Genomic DNA, 22960 nt, shown 5'->3' with positions numbered 1-22960 from the left:
CCATATACCATGGTTGAGGCAGGAGAATAGGGTCTGGAGGCAGGGAACCTAAGGCCGATTCACACTGACTACCTAGAAATAAATTGAAAGGAAAACACCAACTTTTCACGCCTAAGTAACAAAAGGACCAGAGGCTACTCCCTTTGCAACTCCCTCCCTCCCCTTTTGCTGTGTGGCAGATGGAAAATTGAAAGTCCCTCTGATTGGTTGCTTTCCACAACCAGTCAGACTAATTGTGTGCCAAGTCTTCATTTGCATAGGCATGTAACTTTGTAACTTCAATTTAGCCTCTAACTGGCAATTAGACATTTGCATGCGTATAAGTTTGTAACTTCACTTCAGCTTCTGATTGGTTGCTTTCCACAATCAATCAGACTGATCTCGGGCCACGACTTCATTTGCATGGGGTGTACATCAAGTGGCCAATGGACAATCTCTAGAGAATATTTGGACCTCAGAAGATCCTGTAACCAGGGCCCTTGAGCTGTCGATCAGCCCACTCCTACCCTGTGGAGTTTACTTTCATTTTCAATAAATCTCTGCTTTCATTGCTTCATTCTCTCCTTGCTTTCCTGTGCGTTTTGTCCAGTTCTCTGTTCAAAACACCAAGAACCTGGACAACTTATAGTCAAGACACTCACCAATAACATGGAGAGACATGAAGCTGAGATGGCAGCTGGGGCCAGATGTGAAGGTAGGGGAAAGGTGAGTACTACTGCAAACAACGTTCAAGCAAGGACCCTGCTGACAAGATAGCATTTGCACATGGGCCTGAAAAGGGGAGCACCCCGAGACCAGGGGAGATTGTAAAGTTCCTTCTTGGCCCTCTCTCCTTAAAATCCTCTAGAATCATTTCTGTTTTTCAAGTATCACCATCTCCCACAATTTTGTTGAGCTTTGTTTTCAGGAATTTCCATTAACAAAATAGTATCCTGAGTTGTTTTGTTTGTTTTTGTAGCACTCCAAATATAGAATTACATTCTAATATTTGGTACATTCTTTCACATGAAACAGTGACTGCCTAGAAATGCTGATAGGCTCTCTGTCCCCCAAATAGCTGCTTAATCAAAAGCAATATTTATGGCAGTTTATATTTTTCTAAAGCCTTCCTCAGGCTTCTGTCTGAAACATCTAATGTTTTACATTCTGTCTCACTCATAGACATGTTTACTTATGTAAAATCTTATTAGGGGTAGTCAGCATCAGTCAGAAAAATATACTACAGGTATTTCACATAAAAAGGGAAATAGATGCTAACAAAATCCTTAGAAGAGACGAGGAGGAAAGAACTAGAGAGAGCTCCCTCCAGCTCTCAGATTCTCCCCAGCTTTTGGAGGACCCAGAAGTTGAAAAAGTCACAGAATGGCTCTTTAGTCACTCTGGCGCAGCGTTTGTGCTGCCTGTGTGTTGGACAGTCAGCCCACCTTACTGTCTAATATGTTCAAGCCTTTTCTTTTCAATATGCCTGAGGAAGTGTACCATGGAGAGGAGGAGGTGGAGACTTTTGCCTTTCAGGCAGAAATTGCCCAACTCATGTCTGTCATCATCAATACCTTCTATTCCAACAAGGAGATTTTCCTTCGGGAGTTGATCTCTATGCTTCTGATGCCTTGGACAAGATTCACTATGAGAGCCTGACAGACTCTTCCAAGTTGGACAGTGGGAAAGAGCTGAAAACTGACATCATCCCCAACACTCAGGAATATACCCTGACTTTGGTAGACACAGGCATTGACACGACCAAAGCTGATCTCACAAATAATTTGGGAACCATTGTCAAGTCTCGTACCAAAGCATTCATGGAGGCTCTTTAGGCTGGTGCAGACATCTCCATGATTGGGCAATTTGGTGTTGGCTTTTATTCTGCTTACCTGGTAGCAGAGAAAGTGGTTGTGATCACAAAGCCCAATGATGATGGTATGCCTGGGAATCTTCTGCTGGAGGTTCCTTCACTGTGCATGCTGACCATGGTGAACCCATTGGCAGGGGTACCAAAGTGACCCTCCACCTTAAAGAAGATCAGACAGAGTACTTAGAAGAGAGGCGGGTCAAAGAAGTAGTGAAGAAGTACTCTCAGTTGCTAGGCTGGTATACATCACCCTTTATCTGGAAAAGGAACGAGAGAAAGAAATTAGTGATGATAAGGCAGAGGAAGAGAAAGGTGAGAAAGAAGAGGAAAATAAAGATGATGAAGAAAAGCCCAAGATCAAAGATGTGGGTTCAGATGAGGAGGATGACAGTGGTAAGGGTAAGAAGAAGAAAACTAAGAAGATCAAAGAGAAATACATTGATCAAGAAGAACTAAACAAGACCAAGCCTGTTTAGACCAGAAACCCTGAAGACATCACCCAAGAGGAGTATGGAGAATTCTACAAGAGCCTCACCAATGACTGAGAATACCACTTGGCAGTCAGGCACTTTTCTGTAGAAGGTCAGTTGGAATTCAGGGCATTGTTATTCATTCCTCATTGGGCTCCCTTTGATCTTTTTGAGAACAAGAAGAAAAAGAACAACATTAAACTCTATGTCCATCGTATGGTCATCAGGGACAGCTGCGATGAGTTGATACCAGAGTGTCTCAACTTTATCTGTGGTGTGGTTGACTCTGAGAATTTGCCCCTGAACATCTCCCAAGAAATGCTCCAGCAGATCAAAATCTTGAAAGTCATTCACAGAAACATTGTTAAGAAGTGCCTTGAGCTCTTCGCTGAGCTGGTGGAAGACAAGGACAATTACAAGAAATTCTATGAGAAATTCTCTAAAAATCTCAAGCTTGGGATCCACAAGGATTCCACTAACCAATGTTGCCTGTCTGAGCTGCTGTGCTATCATAGCTCCTGGTCTGGAGATGAGATGACTTCTTTGTCAGAGTATGTTTCTCGCATGAAGAAGATACAGAAGTCCATCTATTACATCACTGGTGAGAGCAAAGAGCAGGTTGCCAACTCAGCTTTTGTGGAGAGAGTGTGGAAGCGGGGCTTCGAGGTGGTATATATGACTGAGCTCATTGATGGCTATGTGTGCAGCAACTCAAGGAGTTTGATGGGAAGAGCCTGGTCTTAGTTACCAAGGAGGGTCTGGAACTACCTGAGGATGAAGAGAAGAAGAGAATGGAAGTGAGGAAGGCAAAGTTTGAGAGCCTCTGCAAGCTCATGAAAGAAATCTTAGATAAGAAGGTTGAGAAGGTGACAATCTCCAGTAGGCTTGTGTCTTCACCCTGCTGCATTGTGACCAGCACCTACAGCTGGACAGCCAATATGGAGCAGATCATGAAAGCCCAGGCACTTTGGGTCAACTCCACCATGGTCTATATGATGGCCAAAAAGCACCTGGAGATCAACCCTGACCACCCCATTGTGGAGACGCTGCAGCAAAAGGCTGAGGCAGACAAGAATGACAAGGCAATCAAGGACCTGGTGGTGCTGCCGTTAGAAACTGGCTTGCTCTCTTCTGGCTTTTCCCTTGAGGATCCCCAGACCCACTCCAACCGCATCTACTGCATGATCAAGCTAGGTCTAGGTATCAATGAAGATTAAGTGGCAGCAGAGGAACACAGTGCTGTGGTTCCTGATGAGATCACCCCTCTTGAGGGTGACAAGGATGAGTCTCGCATGGAAGAAGTAGATTAGGAGTTCATAGTTGGAAAATTCACCATTGTGTAGTATCCCCATGGATCCCATGGCAGCCCCACTTGGTTCCTCCTGCTGATGTCTATTGCTTTTTTTTTTTTTTTTTCCTCCTGTCCTTGTGTTGAAGGCAGGAAACAAGGGTGTCAAGTTCCCATTCCCTCCCTACTCTGACAGCAGAATTGGATGTTATATATTCTGGGGTTTTTTGTTTATTTTGTTCATTTTGTTCTGAAATTAAAGTATGCAAAATAAAGAATATGCCATTTTTATACAAAAAGAAGTCTCAGAACAATCACTGATAGAGCAACTGCCAGCAGCAAGAGACAGATCATTCGAGGTTAACACCTGCAGGTCACTGCAGAGTCTCACAAGCAAAGGCCAAAACCCATGCATCTGCCCACAACTGCCAGAGGAGCAATAATATTGATTTTGCTTCCGCTCTTCTTCTTCTTTTTTTGGACTATTTTGTAAAACTACTTTTAATTGAACATATTCATGGGGTACACAGTAATGTTTCCATATGTATAATGTACAGCAACCAAATCAGGGTCATTAGCACATTCAATGTCTCAAATCTTCCTTGCAGCTATTTGAAACTATATATTTTTGTTACTATAGTCATCCTACAGTGGTATAGAACACTAGGACTTATTCCTCCTATCTAGCTGTACATTGTATCCTTTCACAGATCTCTCCCCATCACCCTGAACCCATCTGATCTCATCTGCCCACTTTCTAATCACACCTTAGTGCCCATCATGGATTAAATCTAATCTGAAACCTTGCTGCAAGAAATTCTGGAAAATATCATTCCCAGGCTTCAGCCCCTGTGATTTAGGGAAGGGCATTTAGGGAAGGGCATGGAGTCTACCTCAGATGAGTGGGAATGGTGCTGACATTGGTATTCGACTCTCCTTCACAATCAATTGTACCATTCCAGCAATTTTAAATTGAAAATGTTGCATATGGAAAGTAAAGTTCCTTCCGTATTATCACAGTTCAGGGTAAGCCCAAAAGCCAAGTTTCCACCCATAGGTGAGAAATATAGCTTTTATCACCTAGGTATGCACAGGTCCCCTGAATGTTACAGTTGTCCTGAGGAAATAGCAGGTAGAATTCTCCCAGTTGTAGAACTCTATTCCCTGAAGGACTGGACAGCTGGTGGGCTATTGATACAACATTGCTCCCCTCAGACAAAGTGGTTGGCCAGCACTGGAACCAATACACCTGGCTTTCAGGATCTTTTCCCACTTTTCCTCTCTTCCTTGCTGCTCGATAATGCCAGCTTATCCCATTTGACCTCCAACACAGAATACCCTAGAGCTTAATTAATATCCTTCCCAATGGACCCTAATGTGCCATCAAAAAGAGCCTCAATGGAGCATTAAAATAGACTCCCTAATTAAAAGCAATGGAAGCCTACTCTTTTTTCTTTGAAGGCCCCCTCTGCACAAATTATCATCTCATTTCTATTTTCCTGGTGAGAAGTTTTCCATCAGTCCTGAGAAATATTAGTCTCCACTTTAGAATGGCCTAAAATATTACTTATTTTAATTCTAAAAAGAAAGACAAAAAAGTTGTGTGTTCACGTAATTCTGTAAAGATATTAAGCCATGGTGCATGTGCTGCTACTGAAGAATTCCCAGGCACTGAGATTGAGGCCAAGAACAAACAACTGTGGATTTGACATCTCTCTGGATTAGTACTCTCCCGAGTTCTGATTGATAAAATTCGTGACAGTCATTCAGGAATGCACATTCACAGAAGGGCAGCCATGATCAAATCATATCATGTGCAAATTATATTTTACAGAAAACAGAATTGTCTTTATTTGTTTCAAGTAAATTGACAACTTTCCTATCAGTAGGCTATGCAGATGAAGTGAACCCAAAGGCCAAACACATTTATATTGCAGAGGGAGTATTCAAAGCACACTTGTATAGATGAAAAAATATGTTACTGTGTGAAAACCAAGTACTCTGCCTCCCTGAGTTAGGCCAGGAGAGTGTTTCATGCAATCTACTAGGAGATCCATAACATAGCCTTTGCTCCTAACAAAACTTTTGTTGATCTTTCTGAAACAGATCCTTTGAGAATCTGGGGAATGGTGGACCCCCAAAAAATCTGTTTGCTAGAGCTTTATCTGCCCCATGTACTTCCCAACCCTCTTCTCCTGGTGCCTTTAGAGAACTCTTCTCTGACTCTATGTGTTCTGTAAGAATGTCAATATCAATGTTTAGGGGCAGGGTGCAAAGATGACTCAGGCTGATCAACCAGAATGGCTCAACACCCTAGACCCAGTGAGTGGTGATGGCCATCTATATGACCCATGTAGGGACTGAGAGTCATTTTCTTACCACTAGGTGGTACTAAGCTGGGAGGTATGAATGTGTGGAGTCATCCTTGTGTCTTTTTTGTCCACAAAGTAAAAAGAACCCCAAATCTGAATGAAGTCAGGGGCAAGAGTTGCAAGGCATACAAAAACAGAAACAGCGCAATTAGATTCAGCCCATCTGGAAGTTGTTAGGGAGTAGGGTATGAGCTCCAGGAAAATAAGCCAATAAAATACTTTTATGTTCAAGGTTTGTCTTATTCAGCCAGTCAAGAAAGTCCAGAATTCGACAGATCCCCTCCCTAAAGAAAATGCATGTAACTACCCATGCATAAAATAATTCATATAATTCCAAGAGCTTAATGCATATAATGTCAAAGCTAAAAACCCTTTTGTGTTGTTGTTGTTGAGATGGAGTTTCGCTCTTGTTGGCCAGTCTGGAGTGCAAATGGTACGATCTAGGCTCACTGCAACCTCCACCTCCCAGGTTCAAATGATTCTCCTGCCTCAGCCTCCTGAGTAGCTGGGATTACAGGTGCCTGACACCACACCCAGGACATTTTTTTTGTATTTTTAGTAGAGACGGGGTTGCACCACATTGGCCAGGGTGGTCTCAAACTCCTGACCCCAAGTGATCCGCCCGCCTCGGCCTCCCAAAGTGCTGGGATTACAGGCAAGAGCCACTGCACCCAGCAGGTTAAAGCCCTTCTAAGGACCTCAGGTTAAGAGCCCCTGCTCATTGAGTTTACTAGGTGGCCTTAGGGTTGATTTTACCATCGAAACCTTCTTCCTATGCTACAAGGTTCTTTTACATGTTAAAATGTTAGACCCTTGGAAGGTAAACAACACAGACCATTAACGGTCAGTAACAACCATTAACAAACAGTCCAAGGATAATAATTATGATTCAGAACAACCTGCATAGAGTTGTTTGGCCACAAAATGATGAACAAGTGACATGTGGCTCTTGTAATTTGAGTTCGAGCAAGTTATTTTTCCCATCTGAGAAATTTCCCTATTTATATAATAAAAAGTTTCGACAGATTTCTAAGGGTCCTTTCACTAATGGATCTGTTAAATTAACCACAAGTGCTTCTCCCATTTTCAACTGTAATACAACTTAAAGCCAAGTCAACAAATGAAATATTTTTTCCATGAGCACAGCACTTTTCCCATCCTCCATCTGTGAGTCCCAGTGTTCTAAAGAGCTTTGGTTTCTTATTCACCCAAGGAGTTTGTTAGAATAGTATGCAGAGGAGCCTGGCAGAATAATAAATGGACCCCATTACCCTTTAGTGGCTGTTCTTTTATTTATTCCAGGAAGACTACAATCTCAATTCAATCTTCTAGTTCAGCAATCTCCCTAGGAGCGTTTGGGAATGAATGTGTTAAGATGTATATGTAAACCTATTTGAAAAGCAAAGCAAAGAATTTTAAGATGAAATGCCAGAATATGTTGGAATATTCTCACTGGAAAAATAAAATTTAGATTTTGCTATTTAAAACATGGAAGTACCTTTGTGCTAGATTCGTCTCAAGAGAGAAATTAGTGAATGAATAACTGTAACTGAAATATAGTACTTTTATTGTCAAAATCATGGAGTAGGATCCCAGTCTGTATGCCCACCCTGAGTTTTATTCATAGCTGGCAATGATGGAGGAAGAGTGTGGACTCAACAGGATGTCTTTTAATATGGAAGAAAATAAGAGTATCCTGGTAGAGGAACATTCACCCTAGGGACTGTGCACTCCTTTCTACAGCTTTGGCCAGACAGCAATGTGTTCACATCAGTAGGGTGGGTCTAAGGGCCGCTCACGTTATCAGACAGCACCTAGGTCCTGTACACAGGGCTCAGGCCTGATTTGTGGTAAGGCAGATGCTGTAAAAGAGCAATACAAGTCAAAAGAATAAGACAAGTTAAGGGCAAGGTGTCTGAAACCTTGAAGCCAAAGGCCTAGGCAACAGTTGGACATGATGTGTCTGTGACCAGTCTCTGCAGCTTTGATGCAGGCACTGGTGGTATTAGCAGCTGTTGTGAAACCTTGGGTCGAAGACATGCTGCTTCAGAAATCAAGAGTGATCGAGGAACAAGCTGAAAGCAACAATTCCAAGAGGACAGGTTCTAGAACATACAAGATGTACCTGCTTCTCAGTATTATCAGAACGATTTGGAAAACTTGGAAGGGTACGTGAGAAAGTCTGGAGTTTTCCCCTGGTAAAGCAGACAAAGCTGCTTTACTTTTCTTTCTTTTTTTTTTTTTTTAATTTTTAATTTTTAATTTTTTTATTTTTTATCAGTTTTTATTTCTTTATTTTTTATTTTTTTATTATACTTTAAGTTCTAGGGTACATGTGCATAACGTGCAGGTTTGTTACATATGTATACTTGTGCCATGTTGGTGTGCTGCACTCATCAACTCGTCAGCACCCATCAATTCATCATTTATATCAGGTATAACTCCCAATGCAATCCCTCCCCCCTCCCCCCTCCCCATGATAGGCCCCGGTGTGTGATGTTCCCCTTCCCGAGTCCAAGTGATCTCATTGTTCAGTTCCCACCTATAAGTGAGAACATGCAGTGTTTGGTTTTCTACTCTTGTGACAGTTTGCTAGGAATGATGGTTTCCAGCTGCATCCATGTCCCTACAAAAAACACAAACTCATCCTTTTTTATGGCTGCATAGTATTCCATGGTGTATATGTGCCACATTTTCTCTTTTTTTAATATATATATTTTTAATTTATTTAATTTATTTTATTTTATTTATTTTTTTTATTATACTTTAAGTTCTGTGGTACATGTGAATAACGTGCAGGTTTGTTACATATGTATACTTGTGCCATGTTGGTGTGTTGCACCCATCAACTCGTCAGCACCCAAAAATTCATCATTTCTATCAGGTATAACTCCCAATGCAATCCCTCTCCCCTCCTCCCTCCCCTTGATAGGCCCTGGTGTGTGATGTTCCCCTTCCTGAGTCCAAGTGATCTCATTGTTCAGTTCCCACCTATGAGTGAGAACATGCCGTGTTTGGTTTTCTCCTCTTCTGATAGTTTGCTAAGAATGATGGTTTCCAGCTGCATCCATGTCCCTACAAAGGATGAAAACTCATCCTTTTTTATGGCTGCATAGTATTCCATGGTGAATATGTGCCACATTTTCTTAATCCAGTCAGTCACAGATGGACATTTGGGTTGATTCCAAGTCTTTGCTATTGTGAATAGTGCCGCAATAAACATATGTGTGCATGTGTCTTTATAGCAGCATGATTTATAATCTTTTGGGTATATACCCAGTAGTGGGATGGCTGGGTCATATGGTACATCTAGTTCTAGATCCTTGAGGAATTGCCATACTGTTTTCCATAATGGTTGAACTAGTTTACAAAACCACCAACAGTGTAAAAGTGTTCCTATTTCTCCACATCCTCTCCAGCACCTGTTGTTTCCTGACTTTTTAATGATTGCCATTCTAACTGGTGTGAGATGGTATCTTATTGTGGTTTTAATTTGCATTTCTCTGATGGCAAGTGATGATGAGCATTTTTTCATGTGTCTGTTGGCTGTATGAATGTCTTCTTTTGAGAAATGTCTGTTCATATCCTTTGCCCACTTTTTGATGGGGTTGTTTGTTTTTTTCTTGTATATTTGTTTGAGTTCTTTGTAGATTCTGCATATTAGCCCTTTGTCAGATGAGTAGATTGCAAAAATGTTCTCCCATTCTGTAGGTTGCCTGTTCACTCTGATGGTAGTTTCTTTTGCTGTGCAGAAGCTCTTTAGTTTAATTAGATCCCATTTGTCGATTTTGGCTTTTTCTGCCGTTGCTTTTGGTGTTTTAGACATGAAGTCCTTGCACATGCCTATGTCCTGAATGGTACTACCTAGATTTTCTTCTAGGGTTTTTATGGTATTAGGTCTAACATTTAAGTCTCTAATCCATCCTGAATTAATCTTCGTATAAGGAGTAAGGAAAGGATCCAGTTTCAGCTTTCTACTTATGGCTAGCCAATTTTCCCAGCCCCATTTATTAAATAGAGAATCCTTTCCCCATTTCTTGTTTTTGTCAGGTTTGTCAAAGATCAGATGGCTGTAGATGTGTGGTATTATTTCTGAGGACTCTGTTCTGTTCCATTGGTCTATATCTCTGTTTTGGTACCAGTAACATGCTGCTTTGGTTACTCTAGCCTTGTAGTATACTTTGAAGTCAGGTAGTGTGACGCCTCCAGCTTTGTCCTTTTGACTTAGGATTGTCTTGGCAATGCGGGCTCTTTTTTGGTTCCATATGAACTTTAAAGCAGTTTTTTCCAATTCTGTGAAGAAACTCATTGGTAGCTTGATGGGGATGGCATTGAATCTATAAATTACCTTGGGCAGTATGGCCATTTTCACGATATTGATTCTTCCTATCCATGAGCATGGTATGTTCTTCCATTTGTTTGTGTCCTCTTTTATTTCACTGAGCAGTGGTTTGTAATTCTCCTTGAAGAGGTCCTTTACATCCCTTGTAAGTTGGATTCCTAGGTATTTTATTCTCTTTGAAGCAATTGTGAATGGAAGTTCATTCATGATTTGGCTCTCTGTTTGTCTGTTACTGGTGTATAAGAATGCTTGTGATTTTTGCACATTAATTTTGTATCCTGAGACTTTGCTGAAGTTGCTTATCAGCTTAAGGAGATTTTGGGCTGAGACGATGGGGTTTTCTAAATATACAATCATGTCATCTGCAAACAGGGACAATTTGACTTCTTCTTTTCCTAACTGAATACCCTTGATTTCTTTCTCTTGCCTGATTGCCCTAGCCAGAACTTCCAACACTATGTTGAATAGGAGTGGTGAGAGAGGGCATCCCTGTCTTGTGCCAGTTTTCAAAGGGAATTTTTCCAGTTTTTGCCCATTCAGTATCATATTAGCTGTGGGTTTGTCATAAATAGCTCTTATTATTTTGAGGTATGTTCCATCAATACCGAATTTATTGAGCGTTTTTAGCATGAAGGGCTGTTGAATTTTGTCAAAAGCCTTTTCTGCATCTATTGAGATAATCATGTGGTTCTTGTCTTTGGTTCTGTTTATATGCTGGATTACGTTTATTGATTTGCAAATGTTGAACCAGCCTTGCATCCCAGGGATGAAGCCCACTTCATCATGGTGGACAAGCTTTTTGATGTGCTGCTGAATCCGGTTTGCCAGTATTTTATTGAGGATTTTTGCATCGATGTTCATCAGGGAGATTGGTCTAAAATTCTCTTTTTATGTTGTGTCTCTGCCAGGCTTTGGTATCAGGATGATGTTAGCCTCATAAAATGAGTTAGGGAGGATTCCCTCTTTTTCTATTGATTGGAATAGTTTCAGAAGGAATGGTACCAGCTCCTCCTTGTACCTCTGGTAGAATTCAGCTGTGAATCCATCTGGTCCTGGACTTTTTTTGGTTGGTAGGCTATTAATTATTGCCTCAATTTCAGAGCCTGCTATTGGTCTATTCAGGAATTCAACTTCTTCCTGGTTTAGTCTTGGGAGAGTGTAAGTGTCCAGGAAATTATCCATTTCTTCTAGATTTTCTAGTTTATTTGCATAGAGGTGTTTATAGTATTCTCTGATGGTAGTTTGTATTTCTGTGGGGTTGGTGGTGATATCCCCTTTATCATTTTTTATTGCGTCTATTTGATTCCTCTCTCTTTTTTTCTTTATTAGTCTTGCTAGCGGTCTGTCAATTTTGTTGATCTTTTCAAAAAACCAACTCCTGGATTCACTGATTTTTTGGAGGGTTTTTGGTGTCTCTATCTCCTTCAGTTCTGCTCTGATCTTAGTTATTTCTTGCCTTCTGCTAGCTTTTGAATGTGTTTGCTCTTGCCTCTCTAGTTCTTTTAATTGTGATGTTAGAGTGTCCATTTTAGATCTTTCCTGCTTTCTCTTGTGGGCATTTAGTGCTATAAATTTCCCTCTACACACTGCTTTAACTGTGTCCCAGAGATTCTGGTATGTTGCATCTTTGTTCTCATTGGTTTCAAAGAACATCTTTATTTCTGCCTTCATTTCGTTATGTACCCAGTAGTCATTCAGGAGCAGGTTGTTCAGTTTCCATGTAGTTGAGCGGTTTTGATTGAGTTTCTTAGTCCTGAGTTCTAGTTTGATTGCACTGTGGTCTGAGAGACAGTTTGTTATAATTTCTGTTCTTGTACATTTGCTGAGGAGTGCTTTACTTCCAATTATGTGGTCAATTTTGGAATAAGTGCGATGTGGTGCTGAGAAGAATGTATATTCTGTTGATTTGGGGTGGAGAGTTCTATAGATGTCTATTAGGTCCGCTTGGTGCAGAGATGAGTTCAATCCCTGGATATCCTTGTTAACTTTCTGTCTCATTGATCTGTCTAATGTTGACAGTGGAGTGTTGAAGTCTCCCATTATTATTGTATGGGAGTCTAAGTCTCTTTGTAAGTCTCTAAAGACTTGCTTTATGAATCTGGGTGCTCCTGTATTGGGTGCATATATATTTAGGATAGTTAGCTCTTCCTGTTGAATTGATCCCTTTACCATTATGTAATGGCCTTCTTTGTCTCTTTTGATCTTTGATGGTTTAAAGTCTGTTTTATCAGAGACTAGGATTGCAACCCCTGCTTTTTTTTGTTCTCCATTTGCTTGGTAGATCTTCCTCCATCCCTTTATTTTGAGCCTATGTATGTCTCTGCATGTGAGATGGGTCTCCTGAAGACAGCAGACTGATGGGTCTTGACTCTTTATTCAGTTTGCCAGTCTGTGTCTTTTAATTGGAGCATTTAGTCCATTTACATTTAAGGTTAATATTGTTATGTGTGAACTTGATCCTGCCATTATGATATTAACTGGTTATTTTGCTCATTAGTTGATTCAGTTTCTTCCTAGCCTCGATGGTCTTTACATTTTGGCATGTTTTTGCAATAGCTGGTACTGGTTGTTCCTTTCCATGTTTAGGGCTTCCTTCAGGGTCTCTTGTAAGGCAGGCCTGGTGGTGACAAAATCTCTAAGCATTTGCTTATCTGTAAAGGATTTTATTTCTCCTTCACTTATGAAACTTAGTTTGGCTGGATATGAAATTCTGGGTTGAAAATTCTTTTCTTGAAAAATGTTGAATATTGGCCCCCACTCTCTTCTGGCTTGTAGAGTTTCTGTCAAGAGATGTGCTGTTAGTCTGATGGGCTTCCCTTTGTGGGTAACCCGACCTTTCTCTTTGGCTGCCCTTAAGATTTTTTCCTTCATTTCAACTTTGGTGAATCTGGCAATTATGTGTCTTGGAGTTGCTCTTCTGGAGGAGTATCTTTGTGGCATTCTCTGTATTTCCTGAATTTGAATGTTGGCCTGCCCTACTAGGTTGGGGAAGTTCTCCTGGATGATATCCTGAAGAGTGTTTTCCGACTTGGTTCCATTTCCCCCCTCACTTTCAGGCACCTCAATCAGACGTAGATTTGGTCTTTTTACATAATCCCATACTTCTTGCAGGCTTTGTTCATTTCTTTATCTTCTTTTTTCTTTTGGTTTCTCTTCTCGCTTCATTTCATTCATTTGATCCTGAATCGCTGATACTCTTTCTTTCAGTTGATCGAGTCAGTTACTGAAGCTTGTGCATTTGTCACGTATTTCTCCTGTCATGGTTTTCATCTCTGTCATTTCGTTTATGACCTTCTCTGCATTAATTAGTCTAGCTGTCAATTCTTCCACTCTTTTTTCAAGATTTTTAGTTTCTTTGCGCTGGGTATGTAATTCCTCCTTTAGCTCTGAGAAGTTTGATGGACTGAAGCCTTCTTCTCTCATCTCGTCAAAGTCATTCTCTGACTAGCTTTGATCCGTTGCTGGCGATGGGCTGTGCTCCTTTGCAGGGAGAGATGCGCCCTTATTTTTTGAATTTCCAGCTTTTCTGCCCTGCTTTTTCCCCATCTTTGTGGTTTTATCTGCCTTTGGACTTTGATGATGGTGGCGTACTGATGGGGTTTTGGTATAGGTGTCCTTCCTGTTTGATAGTTTTCCTTCTAACAGTCAGGACCCTCAGCTGTAGGTCTGTTGGAGATTGCTTGAGGTCCACTCCAGACCCTGTTTGCCTGGGTATCAGCAGCAGAGGTTGCAGAAGATAGAATATTGCTGAACAGTGAGTGTACCTGTCTGATTCTTACTTTGGAAGCTTCCTCTGAGGGGTGTACTCCACCCTGTGAGGTGTGGGGTGTCAGACTGCCCCTAGTGGGGAATGTCTCCCAGTTAGGCTACTCCGGGGTCAGGGACCCACTTGAGCAGGCAGTCTGTCCGTTCTCAGATCTCAACCTCCCTGTTGGGAGATCCACTGCTCTCTTCAAAGCTGTCAGACAGAGTCGTTTGCATCTGTACAGGTTGCTGCTGCTTTTTTTGTTGTTGTTATTTAGCTGTGCCCTGTCCCCAGAGGTGGAGTCTACAGAGACAGGCAGGTTTCCTTGAGCTGCTGTGAGCTCTACCCAGTTCGAGCTTCCCAGCGGCTTTGTTTACCTACTTAAGCCTCAGCAACGGTGGGCGCCCCTCCCCCAGCCTCGCTGCTGCCTTGCGGTTAGATCGCAGACTGCTGTGTTAGCAATGAGGGAGGCTCCATGGGCGTGGGACCCTCCCGGCCAGGTGTGGGATATATTCTCCAGGTGTGCCGGTGTGCTTACAGCGCAGTATTGGGGTGGGGGTTACCCGATTTTCCAGGTGTTGTGTGTCTCAGTTCCCCTGGCTAGGAAAAGGGATTCCCTTCCCCCTTGCACTTCCCAGGTGAGGCGATGCCTCGCCCTGCTTCAGCTCTCACTGGTCAGGCTGCAGCAGCTGACCAGCACCAATTGTCCGGCACTCCCTAGTGAGATGACCACTGTACCTCAGTTGAAAATGCAGAAATCATGGGTCTTTTGTGTCGCTCGCGCTGGGAGTTGGAGACTGGAGCTGTTCCTATTCGGCCATCTTGCTCCGCCCCCAGCTGCTTTACTTTTCATATTCCATGGCATTTTATGCCGAGAGCCACCCTGTTTTCCCTCAAAATGGTACAGCCTGGAGAGTTGAAGTGCCAGTAAGGGAAGCCAAATAGAGCTTAGCACAACAGTGGTCGGAAGATAATTAGAACATGGAAATCTTTGTTTGCGTTCTAGCATTTCAGGCCCACTGTCCAAATTGACATTAAATATTCAAACTGAGACCAGCTGCTAGATTTCTAAATCTCCCTCCTCTCTGGATTCGCTACTTCTAAACAGATGCTATAGTTTGTACAGATGCCTTTTTACAGAAACATCTGGTGACTGTCAAGGTGTTGAAATGAGATTGCAGACACACATCCATGTAAATGATACTTTATACCCTTGGGCTTGAAATGAGGGAAGGCTGGGTAGGTCAGTTTGCTGGTTAATTAACACTCTCCAAGTCATGGTTATCATTGTTACGTGGTCTGTAATTTGAGAATCTGTACTTTATACAACTCAACAACAACAAAAAACAAACAAACAAAACAGCTGAAAAATAGGCAAAGAACAGAATGGACATTTCTCCAGAGAAGACATACAAATGGCCAATAAGCACAAGAAAAGATGTTCAGCATCACTATTCATTAGGTAAACACAAAACAAAACCACAATGAGATTATACCTCACAGCAGATGAATAGATCAGCAACATACAGTATGTACATACAATGGAATATTGTTTGGCCATAAAAAGGAATGGAAGTCTGACATGTGTTGCAATGTGGAGGAACCTTGAAAACATGGTGCTAAGTGAAATACACCAGACCCAAAAGGACAAATCTTAAATAATTGTACTTACTTTGAGGTACCTAGAGGAGTCAAATTCGTAGAGACAGAAAGGATGTTGCCGAATGGTGGTTGCCAGAAGCTGAAGGGAAGGAAATGGAAACCTAGTGTATAATGGGGACAGAGTTTCAGTTTGGGAAAATGGAAAAGTTCTGCAGATAAATGGTGGTGATGGTTGAACAACAGTGGATGTGAATATACTTAATGACACTGAACTGCATAATTAAAAATGGTTAAAATAGTAAATTTTATGTTATGTATATACCAAAATGTTTAAAATGTACTTCTCTTCCTTTTGACATGTCTTTGAACAATGATCATGCATGTTGGTTGAGTCTTTGACTTTTGCTGGCCCTATGCCATTTGTTGAGATGGATGCCCTGTCACCAAGATGTGGCTTAAATCACACTGATGAATAAAGTTTACACTTCGAAGGCTCTCATTTGCAGATGTGACTAAGTGGATTCACATGATCCTGTGCAACCTAGGCTACCACCAAGTGGCAGAGAACAGGAAGAGACAAAGAAAAATTAGACAACAATGTCAAAATGTTAAGCCCCTGCTATCTTGAGTGGCTGGAGGCACCATTAGAGGCTTGGAGTCTACTCCAAGGGCCAGGTATTTTGTCAACAAACTTCTTATCCTGTTCAGTTCTCTCTCATAGATGCTGGTTTCATATATGCAGCACATGTGGTTTACAAGAAAGAGAAGCAACAGCAAAAACTCCTCACATCACTCCGTATGTTTATGAAGCCCTTGTTTAGAGAGGCTCGAAAGGGAAGGAATCTATAATATGTCTTCCTTGAAAATTCTTTCCAGGCCTCCTCCAACCTTAGCACTATATAGAGATGCCAAGCGTGTAACCGAAACACCTCCTGTTTTCAATACATAAACTTATGTTTCTGGAGGTGAAGCAAAGCTTTTATGGGTAGTAAATTCTAAAATGTCTCACCTTTTTATAAAAGGAATATTCAATGGCATAGTCAATATTGTCCACACTTCTATGGAATATGAAAAATTTTATCTGGTTCTTTTCCAATATCCATTGCTTTCCTATTGGAGACATACCTAAGTGACACCACCAGACCATTTTCTTTTAGATTCTATCCTCTTTACAGTGGCCAAGTTGGAAATCAAAAGATCTTTCAATAATAATAATGTATCATATTTCCTGTCATGTAGAAACATGTCATATTTCCTATCATATTGAAAAACTCAGGTACCATAGCAAAGTCAGTGAGGAGCTATTTTATCAGCCTGAACCGTAAAGTTCTTCCTGCCTGTAGGTAACTCTACTGTTTAAGTCAACATACCTCACCATCAGAGGTCTGTGGCTGCCTAATCCTTTACCCATTGCCCTCTCCCATTACAATGTCTAACAATTGAAAAACAGGCAGAAGAGTTATGTAGTATAAGTTTTCCAACACGAGTAATTGTGGATTGATGAGGACAACTGGTCAAAATGCTGCATTTGATTCCCTGTTCCATGATTTGAAGGGATAGTGAACAATATCCCACCACACTGTGTCAGACACAAAAGTGAACATAGAAATTCATCTCCTTGGTCTACTACAAGCCAAAATATAGGCTGTGAAACTTGCAGGCCCACAGAGGCAGAAGAGAGGAGAAAGGAGGGGAGGGAAAAGGAAGAGAGGTAAGAGGTGGAGGGGAAGAAAGGAAGCATAGTCAACCCAACAATTATTACTTTGGGATAATAGTCTATTTTTAAAACATAATTTCACTGAGTCAAGCAGCAGGCTGTGAGGTGTAGACCCATTTGGCTATGTATTATTTCCTACTGTGGCAGCCAATATTGGTTGGGTGACCCAAATGTTATTTCCAGCCCTAAATGTCTTACCTGCATTTTCAAAATTGTTCTAAAAGCTAAAACTTGATCTCCCAGCCTGCCATGCAACTAGGGGTGGCCTTGTGACAGCACACCTCCAGACAGTGAGATATGGAAAACAGTCCCTGGGGAGAGTGTCTGTGGTAGGCAGAATAATGACTCGCAATGTTGTTCACATTCTAATCCCTAGAACGTGTGAATATGTTACCTTCCTTGGCAAAAGGGACTTTGCAGCTGGAATTAAGGTAAGGATATTTCAACAGTAAGTGATATGGTTTAGATGTTTTGTTTCCTTCAAATCTTATCTTGAAATGCGACCTCCAATGTTGGAGGTGGGGCCCAGTAGGAGGTGTCTGGGTCATGGGAATGGATCCCTCATGAATGGCTTGGTGCTGTCCTTGCAGTAATGAGTGAGTTTTCTATGAGTTCACATGGGATCTGGTTGTTTAAAAGAGTCTGGCACCTCCTCCCTTTCTCTCTTGCTCCCTCTGTCACCATGTGACACAGTAGCACCCCCTTTGCCTTCTGCCATGACTGGAAACTTCCTGAGGCCTCACCAGAAGCCAAGTAGATGCTGGTGCCATACTTGTACATCCTGCAGAACCATGAGTCAAATAAACCTCTTTTCTTTATAAATTAACCAGCCTCTGGGAATCCTTTTTAGCAATGCAAAAGGACTAATACAGGAGGATTCTCCTGGATTATCCAGGTAGGTCCAATGTAATCACAATGCTCTTCATGTGGAAAAGGGAGGCAGAAGAGTCAGAGGAAGAGAAGTGGCAACAAAAGCAGAGTCAGAGTGCTGTGATGTGAGAAAGACTCAACCATCCATTGATGGCTTTCAAGACAAAAAAAGTCCCACAAGCCAACAAATGAGGGTGGCTTCTAGAGCTGGGAAAGGCAAGGAACTAGATTCTCCCCTAAGGCCTCCAGAAGCAGGCCAACCCTCCTAACAAAGGACCTCCTGTATCCAGAACAATAAGTTAACAAATGTGCATTGCTTTTAGCCACTGTTGTTTTGTGTTAAGTTTTATGATAATTCATTACAGCAGCAATAGGAAATGAATACAATGTCTTTTACCAAATAAACACACTTCACCCTTTTCCTTCTCCCTTGTTGCTCCATGGCATGCAGACATGGAGTGGATGGAAGCCACCTCGCAATCTTGAAGCCATTTGAACGAGGATGAAGCCTTTGTGCTTGGGACATCAGAGCAGAAAAAAAAGAGTCTTGGTTCCTGATGAGCCACCAGCCCTCAGATGCTCATCCCTGAACTTCCTGTTACACAAAACAAAGGAAATGTGTCGTAGTTAAGTCACTATAGTAGGATTTTATGTAGTGCTGTGTCAGAGCTGACTCTCATCAACTTGTGAAAGGTAATTGTTAAATTTTTCAGAACTTTATAGTCAATTGTTAAACACAGACGTTATTAAAAATTAAGTTGTGGAATCTTACAATTAAATTGTATTTAAAATGAGGGTTGTAAATACTCAAAACTCATTGCTTCCTAAATGTTTCACAAAATGTACTATTATCTATAACTGTGCTGTAGTCTGTTATCTCTGCTCTTGGGTTTATGTGAATCTATTGTGTATGAATGGTGGAGATATATGTCTTCATTGCTATACACCATATACTAGATACTATGTATCATCTTCCCAACTCTGTATTCAGTGACACCAGATTGATAGCTTGAAATCAGCCTTGCTGGGAGTATTCACTTCACAGAAATCAGTGAACGCTACAAATCAGAGCTTTATTTTTCCCCCAGAGAGTCCATTATTAAACATTTACTGGCCTACCACTGGCTTATTGTTTCTGCAGCCAACTACATTCCTAACTGATGCATCCATAATGGTTTTTAAAGTCTTACTAAATGTGCTTCTTATAGTAACATAGCCACAATTTGTTAATGCAAATAATATTTATACAAAGTTGGATTTTCCTAGTTTCTCTTTTAAATAAACATTTAGGTACCAGGCACAGGGCAAGGCAGCCTCTTTCTTATTCTGCCTCACATAATCCTTGATATTTTCCTGAAAGGTAAATATTATAACCACATTTCACAGATGAGGAAACCAGTACTCAGTCATCCAGGGGTATGCTAATGATCTGTGGCCAGTTAGGGGCGAAGAGAGGATTTGAACTTGCTTTTGCCTGATTCAGAAATCTGTGCTCATTCTCTAGGGGAAAGAAAAATATGTGTTTTGAACATAGTAGGGGCTAAACAAAGGTTTGTTGAGTCATTTAAACAAAAGATAACTCTTCCAGAGTGTTGAGGAACCCAAAATGCTCAGCTCATGTGCAAGGCGGGGTCCTCACCATATTTGCAAAAGACATTGGCACCAGGCTGCTTTTCCTGAACATCAAAGAGATCCCTGAAACGCTTATGGTTAGAAGATTGAGTTTCATAAAAGTATTAAATTTATGTTTTCTGAACAGCATCACTGGGGGAGGCACCGTGGTTACAGCTCTCTCATCTTGAAAGAGACAGAGAGTAATTTCCTCCTATGCTGGTTGTCAGCCTGGCTCCCAATCATTCCCCCCAGAGTTGGCGGAATTTCAATGACTCTAAAATTAATCTGTTGGTCAGAGACTCTGTCCAGTGCTTGAAATTCTGGGAGCTTTGCTGTGGTCTCAAAGTCAGTGACTGGGATGAGAGGTCGAGAGGTCAAAGGTGAAGTAGCAATTCTCTGTCCATTTGGGAAATCTCTGACAATCCTGCAGACATGTTTCTCCCCTGGTTTTATGATGAGAAACCCACCAAATTATTCTGAACAAGAGTGTTGAGTAACTAACATAGAATTGCTAGGCACACACACAGGATTTTAAAATGAATTTATTCAACATTTATTTGAATTCCTAAGGAAGACAGACACGTAAACAGATACACAACATGATGTGTGTAGTTACAAAGAGATGTACAGGCTACTAGGATCACACAGAACCTGGAGCTGACTAAGCCCAGGGAGGTGAGAAAGGAGAGATCAGGAAAAGCTTTCTGCAGAAGATGCCAGAGGTTGGGCTTATAGAAAAAAAAAAATGGAGCTGGATGGTGAGAAAGTAGAAAAGGTGATTACAGAAAAAGAGGAAATGCATCTAGTAAGGAATAAACTGGTCAAACTACAAGTAGTTCAGTGTCACAACCAAGTGTAAGACACAGAAGGCAGAAAGATGGCTAGAGGAGTAAGCCAGGAGAGAACCTGGACATCATACTAGGATAACTGGACTTTATGCCACATGCAATGGGAAGCCACTGGAAATTTTAATTAGGGAGTGGCATAGCCATGTCAGTGTTTAGGAATCATCCTAGAGGCCTCGAGATCCATTAAGAGGTCATTGCAAAACAATAAGCAATGGATGCAGACAAAGGACATAGCTGTGGTGGGAGGGGAGAGGGCTGGCATAGAGATTCAGGAATATTTGTTGACTGAATCATGAAGACATAGGGATTGAGGTTAGAGCTAGCCCAGAATAACTCCTGCGTTTCTGGAATGGGCAACTAGCTGGATGGTGGTGCTATTAATTAAGCACAGGTGAAGGAGCTGATCTGTGTGGGAGAGGAGTTATAGGATGAGTTCAATGTAAGTTGTGTGTATGGCATTCAATTGCAGACGTCCAACTGCAAATAGATGTATGAGTTTTCACGGAGGATTCTTCTTGATTTGTCTTTGAATGCAATCTAGAAAAAAACATTGGTACACAAAAGGCTCTTGACAAATATTTGTAAAATGGAAGGATGGAAGCCTGATTATAGGAGAAGGATGAGGTAGGAGAAGGGTTAGAGTTAGAAATAGAGGTATTTAGAGTTAGCAGCTCACTGAGTTCTAGTTAATTGTATGTATCAACTTGAGAGGGATAAAGACCCCTAGATAGCTGGTAGACATTATGGGGGTGTATCTGTGAGAATGCTTCCAGAGAGAGCAGCATTTAAGTAAGTAAACTGAGTAAAGAACATCTGCCCTTGCCAATGTGGGTGGGTATCACACAATCCACTGAGGGCCCAGATAGAACACAGAGGCAGAGAAGAGTGAATTTACTCTCTCTCCTTGAGCTGGGTCATCCATCTTCTCCTGCCCTTGGAGATACTGGTTCTCAGGACTTTGGACTCCAGGACTTATATCAGCCACCTCCCAGTTTCTCAAGCCTTAGACCAAATTACACCACTGACTTTCCTGATTCTCCTACTTGAAGACAGTAGTACCTTGGTATGTCTCAGCCTCCATTATCACATGAGCCAGTTCCCATAATAAATCTCCTAGATTATCTGTCATCTATCTATCTGTCTATCTAATTGGCTCTGTATCTCTGGAGACTCCTCAGACACTGAGAGTAGTTGAAACTGAGAATGAATAAAACTCCAGAGAAAGAGAGAACATCTTTTGGGTGAGAAGTAAACCAAGAATGGGATCCTTGGGAGAAACAATATGTAAGTAAAGGCAGACATGTGCAAGGAGATAGAGACTGAAGACACAGAGCCATTGGAAAGGAACAGAAGCCAAGGATGCAGGGATATCATAAGATGAAGAAGCCAAGTCTTAGGATATAGCCTGAGAAAGGTCAGTATAAGCCCTCTGGGGGCATTTGCAAGGGCAGTTCCCATTGACTGAAGGGGACAGGAGCCGGGAGACCCTGAGATGCAACCCAGGGGTGAGTGGGGGGGGGGGTTCTGGGGGTAAGAGGGAGACTCAAGGCCAAGCGGGTAATGTTTTAAGGCAGGAAAGCCTCACACCTGACTGTAAGTGTTTAAGAGTTGAAAATACAGGAAAGAAAAGGGGTTAAATACTCTATAAGACCTCATACGGGCAGGAGACTGGCAACACACGTGGAGGTAATGGCCTGAGACAGAATGAGTGATGCAGCTTTGCCTGAGACTGAGCAAATACAGGCTGGGCATGAAGACTCATTTGAGTGTAGAGGATGGAAGCTGCATCATTTACCATATTGAAAAAGTTGAGGAAACCTTCTATCTCCAAAAATAGGAGAAAAGTTGTATAATTATGACATATTTACTCAAAGAAACATTTTAACTCATTAAAAATAATAATTATGAAACTATTTGGCCATATTTAAAAAGGCATTATAAACTGATATGAAGTGAAAAGGATGGAAGATTATAAATACAAGTTCTAGAATAAAAATATTAATAGCAACTGTGAGGTATAACCGTTAAGGTATAGTGGTTTTGTGGGTGCTTCTAGTGCATTTTTATTTTCTACAATTTTCTTAAATTTATTCTGAAAATTCTAAAAACCAGTTAAAATTGGACTGACTCGATAGTCAAATTGTCCATCTGCAATAGTTCTCATTCTTTTACATGAATTTATCCAAGAATCAGAGCTTCAGGCAGCACTTCCCTCTAAAGATTTCTCTGGAAATCTTTCTCCC

At 41.4% G+C, this 22960-nt stretch overlaps 1 long non-coding RNA gene and 1 pseudogene across 1 annotated transcript in view; one reads left to right on the top strand and one right to left on the bottom strand.

Moving 5' to 3' along the window:
- The first annotated feature begins 1449 nt into the window (after positions 1 to 1449).
- On the top strand, positions 1450 to 3629 carry LOC111539151 (annotated as a pseudogene).
- Positions 3630 to 6531: 2902 nt separating this feature from the next.
- Positions 6532 to 22960, bottom strand: part of LOC111539152 — a 29397-nt gene continuing 12968 nt past the window's right edge. Inside the window, exon 2 of the long non-coding RNA XR_002730594.1 lies at positions 6532 to 7324. This is a non-coding gene — a long non-coding RNA (uncharacterized LOC111539152). The remainder of the gene's footprint in view (positions 7325 to 22960) is intronic.

The sequence above is a fragment of the Piliocolobus tephrosceles genome, chromosome 3, assembly GCF_002776525.5.
Source record: "Piliocolobus tephrosceles isolate RC106 chromosome 3, ASM277652v3, whole genome shotgun sequence".
NCBI classification, from domain to species: domain Eukaryota; kingdom Metazoa; phylum Chordata; class Mammalia; order Primates; family Cercopithecidae; genus Piliocolobus; species Piliocolobus tephrosceles.
The sequence above is the reverse complement of the archived record's forward strand: the minus strand, read 5'-3'. Positions and strand labels throughout refer to the sequence as shown.